The following is a 24,115-nucleotide window of genomic DNA, read 5'->3' as shown; positions in this document are numbered from 1 at the left end:
AAGTTCAGAAGGGAAGTAAAAAAGGAAATAAGAGAAATAAGAAAGGCAAAGATAGAGCATGAGAAAAGACTGACCAACATAAAAGAGAATCCAAAAATATTCTACAGACATGTGAACAGGAAAAGGGATTGTGAGACGTGGGGCCCATCAGAGACAGAAAAAGGAAGTCTACTCATGGAATGGTTGAGGTATTAAATGAGCACTTTACTGTAATGTTATCCAATGAAGAAAATGATGCTGGAATATAATGCAATGGAAGATATTCAGAAGTTGAATGGGACAAGATTAATAAAAGAGAAGAAGTAATGAAGATTATTGCAGAATGTTAATAGAACATTCAGCTCAGATGTAGAGGTATGGAGTGACCCAAGAACTGGTTCAGGTAGTATTGCACGGAGTGGCTCTATAACAATCATTTTCTTACACAAACTGCTGGAGTAACTCAGCAGGTCAGGCAGCATCTCTGGAGAAAAGGAATGAGTGATGTTTCAGGTCAGAAGAAGGGTTCTGATCCAAAACGTCACATATTGCATTTCTCCAGAGACGCTGCCTGTCCTGCCGAGTTACTCCAGCACTTGTGCCTATTTTCTCTAATGTGCTCAGTCATGCATAGTGGCTCCAATGTAGTGGAACTCAGTCATGCATAGTGGCATCCAATGTAGTGGAACTCAGTCATGCATAGTGGCTCCAATGTAGTGGAACTCAGTCATGCATAGTGGCTCCAATGTAGTGGAACTCAGTCATGCATAGTGGCATCCAATGTAGTGGAACTCAGTCATGCATAGTGGCTCCAGTGTAGTGGAACTCAGTCATGCATAGTGGCTCCAATGTAGTGGAACTCAGTCATGCATAGTGGCTCCAATGTAGTGGAACTCAGTCATGCATAGTGGCATCCAATGTAGTGGAACTCAGTCATGCATAGTGGCATCCAATGTAGAAACAAACAACTGCAGATGCTGGTTAATACACAAAAGGACACAAAGTGCTGGAGTAACTCAACAGGTCAGGCAGCATCTCTGGAGAACATGGATAGATGATGTTTCGGATTGAGACTCTTCTCCATGTTCTCCAGTGATGTTGCCTGACCCGTTGAGTTACTCCAGCACTTTGTATCCTTTAGTGGCATCCAAAGTTGTCCAAAGCATGCCAGGAGTCTATGTTCATAATCGGCATTTATGCATATGTGGACCACATTATTTACATGCCACTCTTGCAGAGTCAATCACTTGGGTGTGTCTGCAGGCATTTCTAGCCTAGTCCAAGCAAGGATGGCAGATTTCCTGTCCTAACGCAACTGTGAAGCAATTGTTTTCTTAAGTTCCATGTTCGTCAATGCTAAAACTACTTCGTCTTGTTCTTCCTAATTCCAGTTTAGCCTCTGAGTTTAAATCCCATGACAGCCCTGCACAGGAGAATGGCGCAGCAGGTAATGCTAGTGTCTCAGTGCACCAGTGACCCGTGATCCATTCTATTGTCTGTGTGGCTTTTGCATGTTCTCCCTGTCACCCAATGGCTCCGGTCTGTTTCCTCATACCAAGAATATGCTCGTCAGTAATCTAACCACTGTGTAGGCGGCAGGAAATTTGATGGGAGTAGCTGTGGATATGAGTGAGAATCAATAACTGGGAAATAAATAGGAACGTGAAGGTGATAGGAATGCTCTGAGGGCTGCCACAAACTCAATGGGCTGAATGGTCTCCTTTTGTGGCATAAGGAACCATGGAAAAAAGATTGAACTTAAATATATGGATTGTTGGTCCGAATTTCTTACCTGGTGGTCTAGTAATTAACCATTGCCATGCCCACATATACCATGTCCTAAACACATGCACAAAGCTCCTTACAGTTACACATTTCTATCAAATGTATTGTAAAGTATATAGAAATTGCTGGTGTCTATATTGTAATCTTCATATAAGACAGCTTAAAAACACAGATACAAGCTTACCTTTATTTAGTTATTTTTAGTTGTAGATATACACCGTAGAAACAGGCCTTTCAGTACACCGAGTCCATGCCACCCAACAATCCCCCATTTACAAGTTCTATCCTACAGCATAGGGCCAATTCACCTACTGACCTGTACGTCTTTGGAGTGTGGCAGGAAACCAGGGCACATGCAGAAAACCCACACGGTCATTCAACCATGGCTGATCTATCTTTTCCTCTCAACCCCATTCTCCTGCTTTCTCCCCATAACCCCTGATTCCCTTTCCCATCAAGAATCTGTCAATCTCCACCTTAAAAATATCCATTGACTATGTGGAAATGAATTCCACAAATTCACCACCCTCTGACTAAAATAATTCCTCCTCACCTCCTTTCTAAAGGCTTTTATTCTGAGGCTACGGCCTCTAGTCCTCCCACCAGTGGAAACATCCTCTCCACATTTACTCTATCCAGGCCTTTCACTATTTGGTGAGTTTCAATGAGGTACCCCCCATCCTTCTAAACTCCAGCGAGTACATGTCCATTGACTTCAAACGCTCATCATATGTTAACCCAATAATTCCTGGGATCATTCTCGTAAACTTCCTTAATTGGAGAGAACATGGCACCTGTGCTCTTAGTTGATATAAGGAGCTTATATGATTAATTACTGCATCTACTTTATTTTCCTCAATTCATGCTGCACTCATGCAATTTCTGCGGAATTTGCCCCTAGATATTTTACATACCATTTGCTAATTGATGTTATATATGTGGCATATATCCAGCAGTGCTTTAGAATGTAAGAACAAATGAATTAAAAACAGGATGTGTAGGAAGCAACTGCAGAAGCTGGTTTACACAAAATGCTGGAGTAACTCAGCGGTGGGTCAGGCAGCATCTCTGGAGAAGAGAAATAGGTGAAGATTTGGGTCAAGACCCTTCTTCAGAGTGAAGTAAATTATCCAGCCCCTCAAGCCCTCTTTGTAATTACATTAGACCATTGGTGGTTCTATGGCTTCTCCACTTCTCCACACAACACATCTGGTTTCCCATTGAATCCCAAAAAACTATCCATCAATATTTCAATGACTGACCATCCAAGGCTCCAGAGTTGGAGAATTCCAAAGCATTTTCAATTCTCTTTGTATGGAAATTTCTTGTCATCTTATTCCTAAATGCCAGTCTTTAATTTGGGTTTCAATGGTTTATAAATCATTGACCTATACTACCGTGTAATCTTGAACACAATTAGATCTATTTTATATAACCACCCTTTGTACGGTATCAGTTTCCTTGGAATATTCAGATATGCTGCTTCCATCAGTTCCTCTTTTCTACCCTGCCAGATACATCCTAATTCCTCAGCAGCCATCTCCCTCACAATGCTGAGTATCTTATCCTATTAATAGAACGACTGCTCAAGTTAGTTCGTTTTGATAAAGAAGAAGTCTCCAGGTTATGCAGGGTTCTGTTCACGAGAGCTGTTTGCAAACTGAACTGTTCATGAGTCAGAAGTGAACAAAAGCCATGCAGCGGAGAGGATCACAGAAACGGCTGTGTCAGGAGAGCAAGGAGGCGCTGAGTGAGTCGGCTCGGCACTCCCAGCTCTGCTCCTCCAATTGTTATGGATTGGGAGTGTAGGAGTTGGGGGGAGAAGGCACGTGGAAAGCAACTCATTCACCATCCATCCCACTGGTCTCCCAAAAGCCCGTTCCCATGTACAGGGCATTCATAAGTCTGGTGATTGCAACCGTGGGGCAACCTATAAAATGTGTTCTATTTTCCTTCATTCGGAATCTAGATTGGCAAGTTTTACCTTGCCTCCATTTTGCTTCATTAATCAAATCCTTGGAAAGTAAATGTTAAAAATATTGCTTTAGGGACTTCATGCAGGCTCAGGTCTATCCTACTAGCTTTCTTGTTAATTTACCTTTCATCTTCTGTCTCATAAACACCATCACCTTTCAATTAGAAAGTTTGCCGAGTCAATGTAAAACAAATTGGAGGTGGATTCCCCATTGGATCAGCCCTCTGGACGTGGATGATGAATTGGGCCATCAAACCATCCAATTAATTGTCCTGACAACAGGCTAAGTTTGAGAGCTGGACAGCATTGAGGTTCTTGACCAGGCAGGCAGGCAGGCAGGCAAATAGCTCAGAAGAAACTCTGTCCTTGGTAAGGGCTGTTCAGAGAGAGAGAAACTGAAGTTGAAGATTAAGCTGACATGGGATTTACTCTCTGGGTAGAAAGAGAGAGGCAGTAATGGTGAAGCAAGGAACTGCAGATTTACAACAACAAAAAAGCCACAAAGTGCTGGAGTAACTCAGCAGGTCAGGTAGCATTTCTGGAGAACATGGATAGGTGACATTTCAGGTCAGGTCCCTTCTTTGGTCTGAGCAAGGGTCCTGACCCGAAAGGTCTCCTATCCATGTTCTCCAGAGATGCTGCTTGGCCTGCTGAGCTGCTCCAACACTTTGTGTCTGTTTTATTAGTAAAGCTAGCTAGGTTTCTATTTTCACACCTTGGAGGAGCAATCCCCCCATGCTCATCACCACAAAAAGCAGCAAACGTTATCTTTGGGTCTTTTTTGAATACAACCTGATACTGGTTTTGCCCTACAAATATCAGTCTTGATATTAATCTAAATCTAAAGTCTCTAAAGGAGCAGTTTGTTCTCTTCAAGTGCCATCTCCTTACCTCTATTCTGAGGATGCCCATGAATAGGGAGTAGCCACAATGATGGCGACAATGTGGCAATAGGCCCTGTCTGGCTCCATCTTCTCAGCCTCTTTCTGAAACTCATATCTTTATCCACATTTGTAAATCCACAAAACAATTTGTTTGTCCGCGTTGTATATCACGGGACATTCCATTCTCTATCTACCTTTTTATATGTTCGATCCATGGCACATGTTGGGCAGGAGAGTCAGCAGATGTGCCAACATTATCATGGACATTCAGTATACACCAGTGTTTCAGGGTCTTCACATGTGAACAGTTTAAGTATTTTGCCATGTAAATAAATATACATTTTTACCGGGTATAGTAGACTTTGGTTTGCTGATATTCCTTAGGTGTTCTTTATATTACAAGTTCACTTTAAAGCAGATTTGCTCTTTTGGCATTGTTTTTGTAAACTATGCCAAAATGTAAACAGAGATTTTAAAAAACCCAGTACATTTAGCACCAGCAATTCTAAACCTGGTGTACTTTGCTTCATGCCTTCAGTCTGAGGCTGGGTGCAGCCTGACAAATTGTTCCACATGTGAAACTATGCAAGTCTGTGCAAACATCTTATTAGCGTGCCTAGCCCTTGCCTGATAATAGATCTGCGCTGTGCTGTGGCATTCAATTCTGTATAACATGTGAATTTTTTTTTGTGTGCATTAAATAGGCTTTGGCAAATTAAAGTCTATGAACTATAATGCGCATGTTCATGGATATAGGGCAAATACAATTACATCGATTTTTGTGAAACACACTATAACCAAATCGCAACAAAAAAGCTTTTCACTGTACCTTGGTACACTTGACAATAAACTAAACTAAACTAAAAAAAATCTTGCCTGGGTGCATCGGTTTCCTCCCACACTCCAAAGACATTGGCTTCTGCAAGTTGTAAACTGTTCCTCGTGTGCAGGAGAGTGCTAGTGTACAGAATGATCGCTGGTCGGCATGGACTTGGTGGGCTGAATGGCCTGTCTCCATGCTGTATCTCTAAAGTCTAAAGTTTAAAGTCAAATTTCAACAAAAAGCTTTTCACTGTACCTCGGTGCACTTAAAAACAAAATAAACTAAACTAAAAAGAATCTTGTACATATTTATTGATCATACGGTGTGGCCTTGAAAACTACAGCAGCCATCCATTAGAAGGCATTTCTTAAAGGCTTGGCTGGCATGAGATAGTTCAAGCAATGGTGGGTTTAATACAGATGAACATTCCTGAAGATAGACACAAAAAGCTGGAGTAACTCAGGTAGCATCTCTGGAGAGAAGGAATGGGTGACGTTTCGGGTTGAGTCCCTTCATAAACATTCCTGAAGTTCATTTCACTTATCTGAAAAAAGCACAATCATTTGAATATTTAAATGCGGGATGGTGGGCCATCAAAATTTGGTTGCCTTGGTACTCGTTAAGAGGTCCCACAAAGAGGTTCCATTCCTCTCCTACGAAATTGAAATTAATGCGCCTTCCATCATACATTTGTAAATAGTGAACTGTTGATGATCAGTCTTAGAGCCATAGAGTCCCCATGGTCCAACTTGCCCATGTCAACCTTTATAACAAGAGGAGTTGAGTATAGGAGCAAAGAGGTCCTTCTGCAATTGTATAGGCCCCAAGTGAGACCACACCTGGAGTATTGTGTGCAGTTTTGGTCCCCTAATTTGAGGAAGGACATTCTTGCTATTGAGAGAGCGCAGCGTAGGTTTACAAGGTTAATTCCCGGGATGGTGGGACTGTCATATGCTGAGAGAATGAAGCGGCTGGGCTTGTATACTATGGAGTTTAGAAGGATGAGAGGGTATCTTGTGGAAACATATAAGATTAATAAGGGTTTGGACACGATAGGGACAGGGGGAGAACCAGGGGCCACAGTTTAAGAATAAGGGGTAAGCTATTTAGAACGGAGACGAGGAAACACTTTTTCTCACAGAGAGTTTTGAGTCTGTGGAATTCTCTGCCTCGGAGGGCGGTGGAGGCCGGTTCTCTGGATACTTTCAAGAGAGAGGTAGATAGGACTCTGAATTATAGCAGAGTCAGGGGATATGGGGAGAAGGCAGGAACGGGGTACTGATTGGGGATGATCAGCCATGATCACATTGAATGGCAGTGCTGGCTCGAAGTGCCGAATGGCCTCCTCCTGCACCTATCGTGACAATACTGTCTATTGTCAACCAAGACATCCCATTTATACTATTCTCACATGCCTGCATTTAGCCCATATCCCTCTAAACCTTTCCTATCCATGTATCTGTCCATATATATTTTAAAAGGTATCATAGTAGCTACTTCTACGGCCACCTTTGGCAGCTCATTCCATATACCCACTACTCTCTTGTGAAAAAGTTGTCCCTCAGGTTCCTATTACATTTTCCACCCTCACTTTAAACTAAAGTCTTCTGGTTCTTGATTCCCCCACTCTGGGTAAAAGACTTTGTGCATTCACACAATCTATTCCCCTCATTATCATATTGACCTCTATAAGATTACCCCTCAGCCTCCTGCCCTCCAAGGACTAAAGTCCTAGCCTGCCCAGCCTCTTCCTATAGCTCAGGCCCTCAAGTCCTGGCAGCACCCTTGTAAATCTTCTCCGCACTCTTTGCAGTTTAACGACGTTGTTCCTATAGCAGGCTGACCAAGACTGACCACAATACTCCAAACGCAGCCTCGCCAACGTCTTGTACAACTCTAACAAAACATCCCAACTTGTACACTCAATACCCTGACTGATGAAAGCCACTGTATCAAAAGCCTTCTCGACCACTCTCTCTACCTGTGATGCCATGTTCAAGGAACTATGTCCCCACACTCCTAGATCCCTCTGCTCTACAACACACCCCAGAGTCCTGGAGGGGGAGCACTTAGGTGTACTTTCGTTTCCTGACTCGGATTTGAGAATAGTGATACAATATTGAGAATATACTGCTGGCACAATTTTAAGTGGTTGGAAAATGGTGAAATATGTAAGAGTGTAATAAATGACAGCATACCAAACTTAATGAACAGATGTAAAAAATTATAGTTTTTGGCATGCAAGGACTGCAGAAGCTGCTGAAAGAATAGAGGCCTTAGGGATCAAATACTCCTTGACAATGTATACAAATATCTCATGGCATTTTAAGATTTATAAATAGGTACAAAGAGTTCAAGAACAAAGAGGTAGCGATAAGCTTGTACAAGGCAAAGGTTAGTCTTGTGTTCACCCACTACTAGTACAGGATAGATGAATCAATGATAGAAAACAGTAGAGGACTGCAAGGTGGGATTTATTCCAATGAACTACTAATTTTGAAGAGAAGGCCAACAGGAAATTGATTGGTTTCAATGATTGAAACCATTAATTTTTCCATTAAAAATATGGAACAATTGAAAGGAAAAAATTGGCAATGAGGATCAAGAAGTTATTACTTTATATTTGATAAACAGCGTGGAACAGGCCTTTTCACTGTACCTTGTGACAATAAACAAACCTTGAACCTTGAGCCCACCGAGTCCACGCCGACTGGCGATCACCCCGTACCTTAGCACTATCCTACACACTGGGGACAATTTACAATGTTTGCAGAAGCCAATTAACCTACAAACCTGTAAGCCTTTGGAGTGTGGGAGGAAACCCACGCAGTCAGAGGGAGAACGTACAAACTCCATTCAGCCCGAACCGGTAGCCAGGTTCAAACATGGGTCTCTAACGCTGAAGGGCACCAGCTTGAACACTGCGCCACCATGATTGTTAGTAAAGGAGGAGAAAAGTAAAAAGAAAATGGGTGATGTGGAGAATTATTGGAATGATTTGTCACAAGCAGCACTTGAGGGAAGAGACTGTTAAATTTCTGAGAAGAAAATTGAATCAATAGAAGGAAGCATTGCCGATGTTGCTTTATACCAGAGATGGGCACCAAACGCTGGTGTAACTGAGCGGGCCAGGCAGCATTTCTGGAGAAAATGGATAGGTGATGTTTTGACGTAATGGTTTGGGACTGAAGAAGGGTCCCCACCTGAAACGTCATTTATCTATTTTCTCTTAAGGTGCATTGCCTTGGGGAGATTGGGAATAATTTTTGAATTGTTCAAAAATGGTCTCATTCTGTGTCGTAACTGGTAATGGGCCTCTACATGAAACGTTTAGCTTTTGTTTAGGTGCATGTTGTTTAGGAGAGCTGGTGCCATAAAGTTGTTTACTGCACATTCCATCACCACACCTCCCAATGCACCCCACCCACCAGACACCCAAAACCAAGGCAGGTGTCTGCCTCATACTCACAGATAAATCTTTCCAACTGAATGAAAGTGAAGAGCTTGCATTTCTTCAGTCCTGCTGTTTCAGCAATGAAGCTCGAAAATAAATCCTTATATCATATCTTATACACTATTGCAACGCTTAAGAAACATTGAGACAGGTTCATGGATAGGACAAGTTTAGAGGGATATGGGACAAGCACAGGCAGATGGGGCTAGTATAGATGGGATATGGTGGCCGGTGTGGGCAAGTTGTGCCGAAGTTCCTGATTCCACGCTGTATGACTATAACTCTCTAACTATGACTCTATCAATCAGATTTATAGTTTTCTTACATAGATTATTCTTGTAAAACGAAAAGAGGTAATTTTATCTCCTTCATACGTTTCTAAACTGTATGTTCATAGATCCATCAATGCAGACATGAAGAGCAAATTGTTTGAACAGATGAACATTAGTTTGACTTTGACATGTAGCCTTGGGTTGAACTATGCAACCTAAAACTGTCTTGATCATAATTTGAAAATTTAAACAACTTTATGTCTCTGGAAATAAACATAAATGGAATAGCCAAATTGTTGGTAAAAACAGGGGCTTTACAGTGCATTTAAAAAAAGCTCTTGATGACACAGAGTACTGGAGTAGCTCAACGGGTCAGGCAGCATCCCAAAAGAACATGGATAGGTGACCTTTTGGGTCAGGAACATTTTTCAGAACAGTCTAAAGAAGGGCCCCAACACAAACGTTACCTATCTATGTTCTCCCGAGATGCTGCTTGACTCGCTGAGTTACTCCAGCACTCTGTGTCTTATTTTGTAAACCAGCATCTGCAATTTCTTGTTTCTTCTTCTTCTTGCGTGTGGCGTGCACAGCCTAAAGTTATAGGACAACTTGTTCTATTTGTTCTTATTTGATTGTGCACACCAGGTTGATTGCATTCGTCGAAACAGGGCAGACCACGTGAAGGTTGCAATCTCTCACCCCAGTTTCTTGTTTCTTTTCTACAGATGACAGCAAGATTACTGGGGTCATGGACTGTGAGGAAGGCTGTCAAAGTATAGAGATAGAGTTTAATCCAGGCAAGTTTGCACTTTGGAGGTCAAATTGAAGAGGAAAATGTACAACTAATGGAATGACCCTTAACAACATTGATGTACAGAGAGATGTACAGCTCAAGTCGATAGAGTGGTGAAGAAGGCACAGGGTATGCTTGCTTTCATAGGGTGGGATATTGAGTATAAGAAACAGGAAATCATGTTGGCCTTCAGCTAATGGCACGTTGGCCTTCATAACAAGAGGAGTTAAGTATAGGAGCAAAGAGTCCTTCTGCAGTTGTACAGGGACTAGTGAGACCACACCTGGAGCATTGTGTGCAGTTTTGGTCTCCAAATTTGAGGAAGGACAATCTTGCTATTGAGCGAGTGCAGCGTTGGTTCACGAGGTTAATTCCTGGGATGGTGGGGCTGTCATATGTTGATAGAATGGAGCGGTTGGGCTTGTATACTCTGGAATTTAGAAGGATGAGAGGGTATCTTATTGAAACATATAAGATTATTAAGGGATTGGACACGCTAGAGGCAGGAAACATGTTCCCGTTGTTGGTGGAGTCCAGAACCAGGGGCCACAGTTTAAGAATAAGGGGTAGACCATATAGAACGGAGATGAGGAAAAATGTTTTCACCCAGAGAATTGTGAATCTGTGGAATTCTCTGCCTCTGAAGGCAGTGGAGGCCAATTCTCTGGATGCTTTCAATAGGGAGTTAGATAGAGCTCTTAAAGATAGCGGAGTCAGGGGATATGGTGAGAAGGCAGGAACAGGGTACTCTGTCGGTGGATCACCAGCTTCCTGACAGACAGGAAGCAGCATGTGAGGCTGGGAAAGCACATCTCAGACCCACAAACCCTCAGCATAGGAGCACCGCAATGCTGCGTACTCTCCCCTCTCCTCTACTCTCTCTACACCAATGACTGCACCTCCACAGACTGCTCTGTCAAGCTTCTCAAGATTGCGGACGACACAACCCTGATTGGACTGATTCAGGATGGGGAGGAATCTGCCTACAGACAGGAAGTGTCACAGCTGGCGGCCTGGTGCCATCGCAACATCCTGGAGCTCAATACTCTTAAGACAGTGGAATTGATTGTAGACTTTAGGAGAGCTCCCCCTCCCCTCACCCCACTCACCATCAACAACACCACAGTCACATCTGTGGAGTCTTTTTAGTTCCTGGGAACCATCATCTCCAAGGACCTTAAGTGGGGGGATACCATCGACTCCACAATCAAAAAGGCACAACAGAGGATGTACTTTCTGCGGCAGCTGAGGAAGCACAATCTGCCACAGGCAATTATGGTCCAATTCTATACGGCCATCGTAGAGTCTGTCCTCACCTTCTCCATCACGGTCTGGTTTGGCTCAGCCACCAAGCACGACACCTGGAGGCTGCAGCGAATCGTCCGATCAGATGAGAAGGTTATTGGCTGCAACCTTCCCTCCTTTGACGAACTGTACACTGCAAGGGCCAGGAAGTGAGTGGGTAAGATCATCTCTGACCCCCCTCACCCTGGCCACAAACTCTTTGAATCACTTCCCTCTGGAAGGCGACTCCGGACTGTCAAAGCTGCCACAGCCAGACATAAAAACAGCTTTTTTCCATGAGTAGTAGCTCTACTCAATAACCAAAAATCTGTAGCCTCCTTTTGCTCTGGTATTTTATTTAATTCACATGTTTAACCAACAATGTTTTATTATTAATGTTTAATGTTTTATGTATCATTCTTAACTATCACTGTATATCATGTTGTCACTTGTTGGCAGAGCACCAAGTCAAATTCCTTGTATGTGAATACTTGGCCAATAAACTTATTCAATTCAATTCAATGAATGTGGATGATCAGCCATGATCACAGTGAATGGCGGTGCTGGCTCGTAGGGCCGAATGGCCTACTCGTGCACCTATTGTCTATTGTCTATCATGATTCAGCTTTATTGGACTTTGGTTAGGCTGCATTTGGAATATTGCATGCAGTTCTGGTCTCCCCATTACAGGGAGGACGTGGAGGCTTTGGAAAGGTACAGAGGAGGTTTAACAGAGTTGAAGATAGACACAAAACGCAGGAGTAACTCAGCAGGACAGGCAGCACCTCTGGAGAAAAGGAATGGGTGACGTTTCGGGACGAGACCCTCTTCAGACTGAATGGGTCGAGATCCTTCTTCAGGCGTGCCTGGATTAGGGGGTATTAACTGCAGGGAGTGCTTGGACAGACTTGGATTGCATTCTTTGGAAGGTTGCAGGGAGACCTGATGGAACTATATAACATTATGAGGGGCATAGAGAGGATAGGCAGATCAGAACCTTTTTCCCAGGACGGAAACATTAAATACTAGTTAGAGGGGAAAAGTTTAAAGTAGATGTGTGAGGTAGATATTTTTACACAGAGGGTAATGAGTGCTTGGGACATGCAGCCGGGGGTGATGGTTGAAATAGATACGATAACAGCATTTAAGAGAGTTTTGGATAGATATATGTGTATGCGGGGAATACACTTTGCATTGTGTGCTGGGAGATAAGAGTTGGTCTTGGCATCATGTTCGGCACAGACAATGTGGGCCGAAGGGCCCGTTCTGGTGCTGTACTATGAATTCTATAAATTTTTAACGTTAAAATAATTAGAAAAAATATGTTAATAGTACTAAGATAGACACAAAAGGCTGGAGTAACTCAGCGAGTCAGACACATCTCTGGAGGAAAGGAATAGCTGACGTATTGGCTCGAGACCCTGCTTCAGACTGAGAGTCAGGGGAAAGCTAATTGATTTGTAACCTTTGGAATGTGTAAAAACATCACACAGCGGAACTCACCACAAGTGATTTGACTGTTGCTTCATGCGTGAATGGTGTTCCCTGAATTTTACTGTTGGAATAATTAAATCGACTTTTACGAGATTGTTTAGAGGCAGGGGATCCATACGTGAATGAGAGAGAAGAAAATTCAATGTCCCATTAAATATTAACAAGCGATAGAGAAGGGTTGGACTCGTCAATGAAGCTTCAAAAGGCATCTTTGCACATGTTGGTGAAAGTCAAGTATTTAACAGGTGTGGCTCGAGCTCATCCACAGAGTGTACGTGCTCGTCAGAGCATATCTGACTGATGTTTGTTCCTGTCCATGTGCATTCCCCAGTACAGGTACATTGCTGATGTCAAAAGCACCATGGCAACGTGTTATCCACTTGGCAGCGAGACAAGGATGGGTTCATGTTACAGAGCGATCAACAATGACTCACTTCAACAAGAATTTTATGCACCCTTCAGGTTAAGGCGTGGACGGATAATTAGCAATGTATTTTTCGGGCCATTTGTAAAAATTACCAGATTGCTGAATGTGTCTGTTGAATGGAGTTGTAAGGAATAAATTACAGTAGCTCTCTAGTGGAATAGTGGAACATTGCAGACAAGATTCACTGCCAGTGGCAAAGGGAAAACAAGAACAAAGTGTATTAAAAGCCTTTGACATTTAAATACAGAAGAGCATCTGAGAAATGTGACACCACATTTGGTTTCCAAATGACCAGAAAAGATATTGTGATTACATCTGAAGAATTAGGTGTAAGAATAAAACAACAAAAAACAACATGATCTTGTGCCTGTGCCGAGCCTGCCCTGTCTCTAGAGATGATTGTAAGCTGGTTTGGTGCCAGTACTGAGAAAACATAGGGATAGTAATTGATAGTCAGTAGCAATGCGTTAAATTGGCACGACTGGCAATTTTAAACATTTTTTTTAAACATAAACTTTGTTCAGAATAAGAAATATATACCAAACAAAACATATGCGAAATCCTTCAGACATTCATAAGTTCATAAATGATAAGAGCAGAATTAGGACATTCGGCCCATCAAGTCTACTCCGCCATTCAATCATGGCTGATCTATCTTTCCCTCTCAACTCCTGCCTTCTCCCCATAACCCCTGACACCCATACTAATCAAGAATTGGTCTTAAAAATATCAATTGACGGCACCCACAGCCTTCTGTGAATTCCACAGATTTACCACCCTCTGAATAAAGAAATTCCTCCTCACCTCTTTTCCTAAAGGTACAACTTTTTATTCTGAGGCTTTGGCCTCTGGTCCTAGACTCTCCCACTAATGGCAACATCCTCTCAACATCCACTCTATCCAGGCCTTCTCTCGAACAGTGTCTATACATTCATACGCAGTAGTGTTCGCACCTATCTTTACACAACAGACCCTTGCCACTCATGTGGCCCCCAGAGGTGATATCCCTTCCCCTGCTTGAAGGTGGGTCTCCACCGGACTTTACCCGGTAATGTCCAGCAGGGGAAGGACCCTAGACTGTGGTTCCCCCCCACAGAGCCTTGGCTTTGGCTGCGCCAAGCTCCAGTCCGTCCTTCAGCACGTACTCCTGCAGTCTGGAATGGGCTAGATCGGCAACATTCCCTCATGGACATCCCGTTCTGTTGGGAGACCAATAACTTTCAGGCAGATCAAAGAGTGTCTTTCACCAAGTTGATGATCTTCCAGCACCACTTGGTGTCTGTCTCCAAATGTGCCCCTGAGGGTCCTCAGTTACGGAGCTGCTTGTGTTGAACCATGACCAGGACCCTTGCTTCATTCTCCAGCCACCCTTCGCAAATCCACTCTCTGCGAAGAGGTGGGCAACTGTCTCCTCTCCATAGTAGCCGCACTGTTGGTAATAAAAGGCCTGCCCTACTTGGGCGTCATTTGTGCGTCATTTACCCATCATCATTTACGCATCACGACGCACGACACGTGCATGGTGCACATTACGCGTGCATGGTGCGTGGTGACGTAGGCAATGACGCGTGGTCGCGCGCGGTGCCCCAGGATTTTGTCATGTACAAAATCTTCGCACGCCATCTGCGTGACGCACCAATGACGCCCAAGTGGGATAGGCCCTTAAGACTCTGACGGTACAGGAAGGATCTGAGTGGGAGGGGCCCACAATTGCAGGACAAAGTGTCGAATAGGCGACCGTTTTTCTAACCACTTGCACTTTGTCTGTGAAGGCCTGCCGAACCTCCCGGTTGTGAATCATTTAAACTCCCCTTCCCAATACTGTCTTTGGCCTCCTCCATTGCCAGAGTGAAGTCACAAGCAAACTGGAGAATCAACACTTTATATTCTGCCTGGGCACCTTACAACCCAGCAGGACGAACATTGAATTCTTCAATTACAAGTAATAAATATCCTGCACCTTGCTCCCTCCCTTTCCCTTGCCCACAGTCCCTGCACCCATTTCTCCCACTATCTCCCACCACCCTAGCCACCTTGCTTCTTTCCCCCCCTGTACATTCATCTCCCCTCCCAGCATTTTACATTTCATTTTATTCCCTATTTCCCCTCCCTCTGTCTCCGTCCACCCATACCAATCCCTCTAGATTTACATTTAGCTCCCCTTCTTTCCTTAACTGACACCCTTTCATCCCCGTTTGATGTCTAGTCATTGTGACTATCACCGCTCATCTCCCAATCACCCCTCACCATGTGTATCCACCTATCACTTACCAGACTTTGTCCCACCTCCACCTCCCTATTATAGCTTTCTCCCCGCCCCCCGTATTCCAGCAGTTTGAAGAAGGGTTCTGACCTGAAACATCATCTGCCCATACCATCCACAGATGCTGCCTGACCCACTGAGTTCCTCCAGCACTTCGCTTTTTCTTCAAGCTTCTAGCATCAGCAGTTCCTTGTGTCTCAATGGTGCTTTCCTGTCTGCCTGTGATTCTCTTTCATTCATTAGCCTGAATTCTACTAAACTTTACTGATTCATGGATCCTTAGTCACATCACACTTCAAAGAAGGGCGGCATGGTGGTGTAGCGGTAGAGCTACTGCCTTCGCTGCGCCAGGGACCTGTGTTCGATCCTAACTACGGGTGCTGTCTGTACGGAGTTTGTATGTTCTCCCCGTGGGTTTTCTCCAAGATCTTCGGTTTCCTCCCAGACTCCAAAAACGTACGGGCTTGTAGGTTAATTGGCTTGGTGTAAATGCATAAATTGTCCCTAGTGTGTATTCGTAGGGTAGTGTTAATGTGAGGGGATCGCTAGTCTGTGCGGGCTCGCTGGGCAGAAGAGCCTGTTTCCACGCTGTGTCTCTAAACTAAACATTTTGAAAACACATTGCACAATAATTTTAAGAAAATATGATCATATTTTGCTTTTGAAATTGGAATGCATCATAACTTGAACAATTTTCAACATCTGTGAATAAAAAATATGGCTACATTTTTAGATGGCTACGTGTTTACAATCATCAAAATTAAATTTAACACTGGTTTACAAGCTTTCCAGCTGTGTGATTGTTTTAAGAAGTTGGAAGTAAAAAAGGAAGCTAAATGTGTATAGACCATCTGGCTTGCTTCGAAATAGTGAGCATCATCTATTATTAAAATGAAATTTATTTTCCATCCTTAAAATGCTTAGTGTTTTTGCTGGTGCAGTGATTTTTTTCTAGATCCTATATTTTGCATCATCAAAGTTTATTTTCATACATGTTTCTCACAATAGTATGCTTCTGGTTATTTGACATGTACCATTCAAAATGGGCAGAAGAAAAATTGTTTGGGAATTACAAATAAAATCCTTCATTAGGAAGAGCAAAAGCACACTTTCAAACTCTGATTATATTTAGGACTTTGGTGGTTTGTATTAGCAGATTTACCCATTGATTTGAATGTTATTCCTATTAACACTCTTTTTTAATGTTACATTTCAGTATAATAAATTTCCAAGTTTACTTTAGAGATACAATGTGGAAACAGGCCCTTTGGCCAACTGAATCTATGCCGACCATTCCACAAACTAACCTTCCTTCCGTTGACTCCATTTATACTCACGCTGCTTCGGCAAGGCTACCAGCATAATCAAGGATGAGTCGCACCCTGGCCACTCCCTCTTCTCCCCTCTCCCATCGGGCAAAAGGTATAGAAGTGTGAACAGATTCAGGGACTGTTTCTTCCCAGCTGTTATCAGGCAACTGAATCATCCTACCACAACTAGAGAGCAGTCCCGAACTACTATCTACATTGGAGACCCTTGGACTATCTTTGATTGAATTCTACGGACTTTATTTTGCACTAAACGTTATTCACGTTATGCCCCTTATCATGTATCTGTACACTGTGGATGGCTCGATTCTAATCACGTATTGTCTTTCCGCTGTCTGGTTAGCATGCAACAAAAGCTTTTTCTCTGTACCTCAGTATATGTGACAATAAACTAAACTCATCCTGTTCACCAGGAATAGAAATTCATAAATGGTACCTATTTGTGGCCATGCTATGCAGCCGGGCGATATGTGTTACTGTCCTTGGGTTAAGATGTCATCACCAAATGCAATTTACAAACCATTCAAATTTTGTTCTATTCCAACTCTTGACCACAGGCTCTCTCTTCATGCTCTTTATAGGATGTTTCATACTTTCCTCTCCCCAAACCCTGGTCTCAGCACAGGATGACAAACTTATAACATTCGTTTTGAAATTTGGAGCAACAAATGAAGCCAATGTGAGTGATTCATGACAGGTATATTACTTATACCTGGATCTAATTGGCAATATGTCAATAAGGGGTAAGAAAACTGAATTAATTATTCTAATGATCTCACCTGACATAATGTAATGCAAGATAATCAATCTGCAATCCACCGCACAAAGCCAAAATAAATATTTCATCGGTATTTTGTATGCTACTTTATTGTCATAAGTTATAGGAGCAGAATTAGGCCATTCGGCCCATCAAGTCTAGTCTGCCATTCAACCATTCTCCTGCCTTCGCCCCATAACCCCCGACATCCAATATTTCATAAGTTCATAAGTGAAAGTGATTTTTCTTTTCCAGTATCTTCTACGTGAAGATGGCTGAGGGTAAATTGAGTTTGTGATTTGTTAGTGCCATGCACAATGTACTCCTCAATGTCTTCTTCATTTTTAACAATTTCTTACACTGACACTTTGTTAAACAATGTATGGCTTCTGTCACATCTGGCAGAAAATCACTGTTGATGAATGATATAGAGCTGGAAGAATCCCTCCGGCTGAAACTCCCAGCACAACGTCAGTAAGACAACTTCAGTTTGCCGGTTTATTTGCAATACGAAGGAAATGCTGAACTAGAAATTCAGGAAAGACAAGTTAAATGGATCATGTGGTGGGCCCGAGCAAGATTTTTCAAAGACTGCAAAGGCACCACAGTGGCGCAGCTGGTAGAGCTGCTGCCTCACAGCGCCAGAGACCCGGGCTTGATACAGACCTCGGGTGCTTTCCATGTGGAGTTTACACGTTCTACCTATGACCGCATTGGTTTATTCAGGTTACTCCGGTTTTCTCCCACAGATCACAAATGTGCGGGTTTGTAGGTAAATTGGCTGCAGTAAATTGTCCCGAGTGTGCAAGGAGTGGGATAGAACTAGAGCTAGTGTAATTGGGTGATCAATGGTCGGAGGGAACTTGGTGGGTCATGCTATCTCCCAACTAAACGGAAATTAAGACATTGCTTCAAACTCTTATTGCAGTGAGTCAGTATGCATTAGTATAGGTCTTATAGGTTGAAGGCACTGACCAGCCTTTCTTCTGCTCACTTTATCATAATGGAAAGTAGATGCATTGTTTGACTGAGTTAAATGTGACAAGTCATGGGAGAAGAGAATCAAAGAGTTGACCAGAAGAGGTTGGTCAGAAGTGGCCATGAGGTCAATAAAAGAGGACGTTAACAATCAGCTTCTGGGGTTGGATGGTTGGATCACAATCAAGAGAGGGAGACACAAGGAAGGTACACAAAAATGCTGGAGAAACTCAGCGGGTGCAGCAGCATCTATGGAGCGAAGGAAATAGGCAACGTTTCGGCCCGAAACGTTGCCTATTTCCTTCGCTCCATAGATGCTGCTGCACCCGCTGAGTTTCTCCAGCATTTTTGTGTACCTTCGATTTTCCAGCATCTGCAGTTCCTTCTGAGACACAAGGAAGTGCAGGTGCTGGAATCTCGAGCCAAACACAAAGTGTTGGAGCATTTCAGCTGGTCAAGTAGCATTTGTAGAAGGAATGGATAGGTGACGTTTCGAATTGGGATCCTTCTTCAGATCAGGTGAGAGAGTTTGGCTGTCATAAATGGTTAGGGGTGGGGTGTCCGAGGGAGATCTGACATGAGAGGGGAATTACAACAGTAGCATTTGGTCATTTGATGTCAGCCGCTGGGACTTACAGTGCAACCAACTACTTCAGCAGATACCTGAAGGAAATTGGAGACCTCATGGATCACCTGATAGTTTAGTTTAGTATAATATAGTATAGTTTAGTTTAGCTGTTTAGTTTAGGTCAAAAGATCATATGATCATAAGTGATAGGAGTAGAATTAGGCCATTCGGCCCATCAAGTTTACTCCACCATTCAATCATGGCTAATCTATCTCTTCCTCCTAACCCCATTCTCCTGCCTTCTCCCCATAACATCTGACACCCATACTAATCAAGAATCTATCTATCTCTGCCTTAAAAATATCCACTGACTTGTCCTCCACAGCCTTCTGTGACAAAGAATTCCACAGATTAACTGCCCTCTGACAAAAAAAAAAAACCCATGCGTTCACAGGGAGATCACTTGCAAACTCCATACAGACAGCATCCGTATTCAGGATCTAACCCAGGTCTCTTGGTGCTGTAAGGCAGTAACTCTACCGCTGCGCCACTGTGCCGCCCTGAATCTTGTGCTTTTTTCTTGAAATGTGTCAATGAAAATTCTCAAACTGCTGAGCCAAATGTTGATAATGTACGGCAGAAACAAGGAACTGCAGTTACTAGTTTACAAAAAAAACGACACAAAGTGCTGGAGTAACTCAGCAGGTCAAGCAGCATCCTCGGGAAACAGGTGATGTTTCTGGTCAGGACGTTTCGGTTCTGAAGAAGCTAACGGACCCACTGAGTTACTCCAGCACTGTGTGTCTTTTTTTGGTTGATAATATATCTTTTGGAAAAATCAGGCATGACAACTGTTCAAACACCATTGTCAACTGAAAATGATTTTGGTAGTCACATATTTTCACTGTAAGATTTTTTTCTGAAGTAGATTTTTGCCACTTGAACATTTGGTTTCAAGCACACATTTTGGAGAATGTTAACATTGTACTGCTTAGTCAAAAATAAACAGTGTTGGAACCGCTGGTGTTGTGTCTTCAAAGCTCCAGCAATCCAGGTTCGATCCCGACTTCAGGAGTTGTACATGTGGAATTTGTACATTCCTCCTGCAGCCTTATAACTCATATTTCTGTAAGGAAGCACCAAAGACAAGGAAAAAGAGTAAGGATAAGTTTTTAATCGTTTGTTTCTGTGAAATTAGGAGGAATGGAGATGATCGTCATGGCTGGACTAAAATATAAAAGGCAGCTGCAACATGCAGGTCATTGCCTCTGCTTTAGACTTTAGAGATAAAGTGCCAAAGTAGGCCCTTGGGCCAACCTAGTGCGCGCCGACCAGCAATCACCCCATACACTAACACTATCATACACACAGGGCCAATTTACCAAAGCCAATTAACCTGCAAACCTCCACATCTTTTGAGTGTGGGAAGAAACCGGAGCACCCGGAGAAAACCCGCATGTTCACAGGGAGAATGTACAATCTCCGTACAGATAGCACCAGCAGTCAGGATCGAACCCAGGTCTCTGGCGCTGTAAGGCAGCAACTCTATCACTGCGCCAGTCTCTCAACACCTACACCTCGAGTGGAATACTCCACACTGGCGGGGTGGCACAATTGCAAACTTTTAGTCTTTAAAAAATTCAGCAATATCTGGAATGGCCAGTGTTTATTGCCCACCCCTAAAAGCCCATGAGAGAGGGGTGTTAGCGACCTCTTGATCTCCTGCTGTTCTTCTGGTGAAAGTACTCTAACTATGCCGCTGGGTTGAGAGTTTCTGGATTGTCATCAGTCGGCTGCCACTTTAACGCATCCAGGACCTTTGTAGAGTTCCTAAGGACATCCATAGAGTCGCAGTGGCTGTAATGGACTATTAACACTTGAACCATTGTGGGCTCCACCTTTCCTTGGTCTTCAGCGCCGGTTCTGATTTGTTCTGAACCTTTTCAAACCTCTAGTTTCCCTCCTCCCTGACTCTCAGACTGAAGAAGAGTTTCGACCAGAAATATCACCTATTCCTTTTCTCCAGAGGTGCTGCCTGACCCAGCTAAATTACCCCACCATTGTGTAAACCCCACCTTCGATGTAAACCAGCATCTGCAGTTCCTTCCTACACAGGATTAATATTTGTTTAGTATCTAATCTGTTAGCTTCTTGCCCTCCCTGCCAGTTCTGGTTAGTGGGATTCAAAGGTCACTGAAGCAGTGGAAATGCGTAACATTTAATAAATTAACTTTATGTGGTGATCACACCTCCACTGCCCACAAATGCCTGTTCTGATTGAAACTAATTCCAATCCAACAATGAGTAAATAAAATCAACATATAAGGAAGGAGCAACTACCATTGCTGAGCTTAAATGAGGAGGAAATTCAGTGCTAAATTAGGGACAAAGTCTAGGCTTTGTCATGGTGGTTTGTGATGCCTATAGCTGCATATGACAGAGGCCAAGCTCTGGGATGACAAAGTCCACTGTGATGTTGAGTCATCTTCAAGCACGAGATACGAATTCCAAAGGATCACATCAAGTGGCAGGATCAGTCTGAGAGGCTTAGTCACGTGAGTTAAGTAAATGCATTGGGCAATCTAAATACACAGAGGCATTAGCCGTGAACAGCATGTTCAAAAACAAGCTTCAATTGATCAACATTCACAATCACTTAAGGAGACTGTTCTTTTACTGTGATTTGTCCTCACTTGATGAAAAATCTTATACACATCTTCAGTTTTTCCTCTTGCATTATGTTATTGTGTGCAATCTCCCTGTCCGCAGATAATTTATGCAGCTATCTATCATTCTTATCAATTGTAAAATTAAAATATCCATTCTTAGCCATACAGTTTTAATCTACATTTCCCTTTCGCTAACATCAATATCCTTTATTTGGTTTCATTGTGGCATCATTGCGTTTTTCTTTAATTCTTAATTCAGCCTCAAATGTAAGATCATAGAAATTATATTCTGATATATAGGTTACATATAGATTATGATAAGTGCAGGAAACATTTATGATGCTTGAGGGTTTAATGGGTGGGATGACCCTGAGAGAAAGAACATCTATAGGAGACAGATCTTTCAAAGTATCTAGTCATTCCGAAGTATACTCAGAGATATTTGTGGAAATTCTTGAATACATTGGAGGTAAGTTTTTGGAACTGAAATATATGGTTGCTCATTACATTCTGGGTGACTAAAACATTCTATGCTTTTGCCAAATCATTAGATTTCTTGTATCATTGAGCTGTCTTCAAGAGGGTCATAGCAGCAAGATGCAAAGATTATATTGTCATGTTCCTTTGTCCAAAAGCAAATCATTTCCTTGTATCTCCCATGTCCTGGCAGCCCACCATATCTGAGGATCGTGCTCAGACTCGTTAGAAACCAACCGTCATCAAGATAGTCTTTCATGGATTCAGGAACTGTTAACAATTTGAGAGGTCAACTTCCCTTGCTCCCAGCAAGAATGCAATTAGAAAGCCTCACTTCATTCATCAAAATAACCCGTCCCTTTTTTCTCAATATTACTCCCCATGTATCACACAATCCCTTATCTCTCTCTATGATTAAATTTACTTTTTTGATAACTTCATCCTGTGTAATAAAAATCTTCCTGTCTTCCCCGCTAATTCAATGCTCATAATTTTTAGACTGTGCTTAAGTTTTGTAAAAAAAAAAACTGCTTTGGCTTTGACTTCAAGAAAAGACGTCGGCTGATTTAGCAGGCTTTAGCTGCCAGAGGGGGTAGTTGCGGCAGGTACTATTGCAACAATTAAGAAACATTTGGATGGGTACATAGATGGGATAGGTGAAATGTAGGCAGGTGGGACTAGTTTAGATGGAACATGTTGGTCGGCGTGGGCCAGGTGGGCTGATGGACCTGTTTCCATGCTGTAATATACAATTCTATGATTGAATCTTTCCTCAATACTTAAAATTCAGAGAATCTTTGACTTTAGTGGCTGCGCCACTGTGCCGCCTATATTGATCATGTTTGGAAAGAAAACCTCTCTCCCCGCCACCTTGTAAATCAATGTTTCCAGAGAGGCATCTGAAAATCAAAATGTCTGTTTCCTCTCATAGTCATCCTCCACACTGAACTAAAACCTACGGAATGGTTCCATCACTTCTCACTCAGGCATAAGGCACATCTTGTTTACAACGCACAGGCACAGTTTCATTCCTGACCAGTTTGCTTCAGTTGGTGTAGGAAGGAAGTGCAGATGCTGGTTTACACCGAAGATATACACAAAATTCTGGAGTAACTCAGCGAGTTAGGCAGCATCTCTGGGGGAAACTGGAGTCTAAAGAAGGGTCCCAACCCAAAACGTCGCCTATTTCTTTTCTCCATAGATGCTGCCTGATCTGCTGAGTTACTCCAGCATTTTGTGTCTTCCTTCAGTTGGTGCTAACTATTCACACAGTTGATCCCTGTCGATGAATGCCAAAGTATTCGTCAGTGCTGTTATCAATAAAGTTATGATAATAAGGCACAAATATTTGGTGCACTTCATATTGGGATAAATGGATGTGAATCATCTAGTTGCGATTCCTACTAATTTTTTCAGAAGAGTCCAATCTTTCTGGATGCAGGAATGTATTTTCTACATTACGTTGTGAAAATTCATTCGGAATATAGATCAGCCATGATTGAATGGCGGAGTAGGCTTGACGTGCTGAATGTCCTAATTCTACTCCTATAAATTATGAACATATTGACATTAATAAATAGTAAATCCTCACAACTTAAATTAAAGGTTCCAATGATACCGATTTGTAGTTGGTATTTTCTGTTAGTGGCTGGAACCACAACAGTTTGACTTAACAGGTGTCCAAGTGTCAAATCCTCTGCCTTTATAAATTTGTAAAGGGAAAGGAAAATAAAAATCAACATGGCACTTGTAAACGGTGAAGTATCTGTGACAGATAGGAGAACGACAAGCTTATTCACGTCATAGCCAAGAAGGGTGACCAAGGGAAGTGTGACTAGATTGTATCTACCCATTGTCAAAGGGTGTGCCTGCACCTCTGTCTAGTCAATTCAAACCACATCATGG

Source organism: Amblyraja radiata, chromosome 23, assembly GCF_010909765.2.
Source record: "Amblyraja radiata isolate CabotCenter1 chromosome 23, sAmbRad1.1.pri, whole genome shotgun sequence".
Classification (NCBI taxonomy): domain Eukaryota; kingdom Metazoa; phylum Chordata; class Chondrichthyes; order Rajiformes; family Rajidae; genus Amblyraja; species Amblyraja radiata.
This window is presented reverse-complemented; position numbering follows the sequence as displayed.